Raw genomic sequence first — 3,328 nt, 5'->3', positions numbered from 1 at the left:
TTTGCTTCGCAACAGATATAATTTTAGTAATGCCTGTGGACTATACTTTACAAATGCTTCTTATTGGCAAAAGCACTTTAAGTTTATAATTCACGTTTGAAGAACCTTAATTTGTTTAAATCCTTAAATAAACAGTTGTATATCGCTGGAGCGTCTTCATCAAAGAATTTGGTTAAATATGTGCCAAACAAATATTGACTTATAAGTTAGATAACGAACACAGCACATTAACATTTTCCCACTAAAGCGGTTTATAAACAATCATTTTTGCGGTTCCAAATAAGCGTTGTAATGTCAATTAGTTCTTGGAAGAAATTCTGATCTAAGTGATGCCTCAGATAATGAGGATTTTATATGTGGGCGTCGTAGTGTAGGTGTCATAAGATAGAATCATTAGCGAAATATGTCCGTCATATATCATTCTCACCTGTTGAGAGGAACTGCGCAGATGGCATATAGAAATGATAAGAAATAAGATTTTGTTCGTTCAATTCATTTATACATAATCTGAATTAGGCCTCTTAAAACAATAAAAAAAAATTCTAAAGTATGTTCCTTAACGTCTTAGAAGTGTTCGTTGTCATGTTTAAGTTATAATAAACAAATTATAAATGACACATGTATACTGTCTGTAAACAACGACCCTACTAATGCATCACAAACATTACAGGCACACATAACATCTATTGAAGAATGGTGTCAAAACTGGAGAATCAAAATAAATCCTGATAAATCCCACTAGATCACCTTTACTCTCCGTCGTATACCTCTACCCTCCTGTCCTACAGTATCCTTTCTAAATACTCCACTAACGCCTGTTGAACAGATTCGATACTTAGGACTCCATCTTGACAAGAGCCTTACTTGGAATCCACATACAAGACTGAAACGACAAGAAACTGTTCGTAGATTCCGATTGCTACAACACTTACTTGACAACTTCCCATTCACTACAAAAAATTAGTATACACTACGATAATCAGACCAATTTGGACATATGGAATTGAATTGAGTTCTGGGGCTCTACCAAACCATCAAATTCCTCCCGCATCCAACCCTTACAATCCAAAATCCTACGTAAAATCCTTGATGCTCCTTATTACGTTACAAATAAACTCATCCACAAAGACCTTAACATCCCATTCGTTGCAGATTTGACCCACAGATAGATACGCGTCTTTTCAGTCCAAACTCCTTACCTATTAATTCTTGATCTCTCATCCTTAACAATCCCTGATAATCCTCCGAGGCGTCTGAAAAGAAGAAGACCACGAGACCTTCTAATTTAAATTAATGCTTCAAGTATCACCAATGGGTGATTCCTTCCCTAGTGTTACGAAAGGTTGTGGTTCAAAAGGAACCTTTACTAGCCCAACCGTGGAAAGTAGTGAAAAGAATAGTTAAATTTTGTTATTTTTCTATTCTTAAATAAGTGAACATAATAAAAGGAACACAAAATATATAAAAATACAGAAACTAGAAAAAAAAAAAGCTTAAAACTATCACAAAATTACATGAATTGAACGAAATAGAGAAGAAAAAAATGTCTTATACCACCGGTGATTGATGAGGCTCTGGTTGTGGTTGTTCTCCTGAGTCGATGTTCTGGTGGAGGTAGATCGACGTACGTCCGGCCGCCTTGTCGTCTTGGAGGATGAGCCGAAGCAGTCCGATCGCCGTGGCTAAAATAATTTAAGCTGGCGCAGATGGCCAGAATGATGACAACTACGAATATGTAGTGAGGAGACAATGGAGACGATATGTGTCTATTTTTCAGTATTAAAAAAAACATAAAGTAATTGTTTTGTTTTTTGACTTAATAAAATTCATATGTTCCAATAATCGATTTGTGGACCATATATTGGCCGCAACACCAAGTATATATGAAACATACAACATATTTACATATTGTATTTATTATTTTACAGTTGTAAATCACATTAAATAAATAAATAGAAAAAAAAAGATTGTCTCGGCTTCTCTCTTATACAGTAGCAGTGGCCGAACGGATTTTTTTAATTATATCAAAAGTTTAAATTAACCTTATTCGTTAGGAATTTTGTTCATAAATAAAAGCGTTTAAATTATCTTCGTTACCTACTTTCTTTTGAAACCCATAGACTCCTGGATACTTCCTTAATATTCCCCACTTTGACTATTGTTGTGTGGTTTACGAAAGTGTCTCTGGGGATCTCTAAGCAAAATTAAAACGGTTAATTAATTGATTTGTACGTTTCCTCTTTGGGGTCCCCAGGGACACCTCTGTCACCCGATTTTATGAAGAGTTGAAGTGGCTTTACCCCTCCTTCCGTCGTAAATATTTTCTTGCACCCTTACTCTACCAAGTTATGTTGTGGAAGTAGGCTGTGGGCTCTTCTCACTTCTCCCTGGGTAGAAGAGAATAAGCTGCACCAGCAAGGCCTCAGTAGAAGAGCAAGATATATTTTGTAGCAAGAGCAAGCTGTGTGCACAGCTAAGTAAATGTTTGTCATATGCAGCAATGAGTTGTACCTACTGCTGCGAACACCCGTATTGCCTAATAGGCAGGGTAGGGTGATAAATAAATAAATAATAATAATACCAAGTTATGTAATCCCGTCGTCCATCGTACATCTCTGATATCCTTCAATTTAAATCCTCAGTGCATTCCCGCAATACCCGCTCACGCCCTTCAGACTTATATGTAACTGCTCATCGAACCGCAGCCTTTGGTAGATCTTTCCTTATCCGTTCCTCTTCCCTGTGGAATTCTATTCTCTCCTTTATTCAAATCCCGCATCTTTGGTGACCTTCTATCCACCCAATTCAGGTAGAATAACAATTAAAAGTATCTAATAAGATGTGAATAGATGAAAAGAGAGATAATATTTAAAATAAATATTATTGAATGTTTTAATATTTACGAAAAATCTATAAACTTGTTTAAATATTGACAACAGATCCGTTACTTAGGAGTACATCTGGACAAACGACTGACATGGAATCCTCATACAAGACTAAACAGAAAAGACAAGAAACTGCTCGTAGATTCCGACAATTGCAACATTTACTAGACTAACGGTCTAAATTGCCATTCCATTACAAAAGACTGATCTACATGACTATTATAAGGCCTATCTGGACATACGGATTTGAGCTTTGGGGCTCCACTAAACCATCAAATTCCTCCCAAATCCAATCCTAACAGTCCAAAATCCTTAATGCTCCTTATTTTGTCACAAATCAAATCATCCTTCAGGACCTCAATATCCCCTATGTTGCCGATTTGGCTAGAACCAGATACCAATCTTTCCATAATAAACTTCCCAACCACCCAAACCAACTCGTT

The sequence above is a fragment of the Halyomorpha halys genome, unplaced genomic scaffold (assembly GCF_000696795.3).
Source record: "Halyomorpha halys isolate HHAL.00 unplaced genomic scaffold, Hhal_1.1 Scaffold630.1, whole genome shotgun sequence".
Taxonomy (NCBI): domain Eukaryota; kingdom Metazoa; phylum Arthropoda; class Insecta; order Hemiptera; family Pentatomidae; genus Halyomorpha; species Halyomorpha halys.
This window is presented reverse-complemented; position numbering follows the sequence as displayed.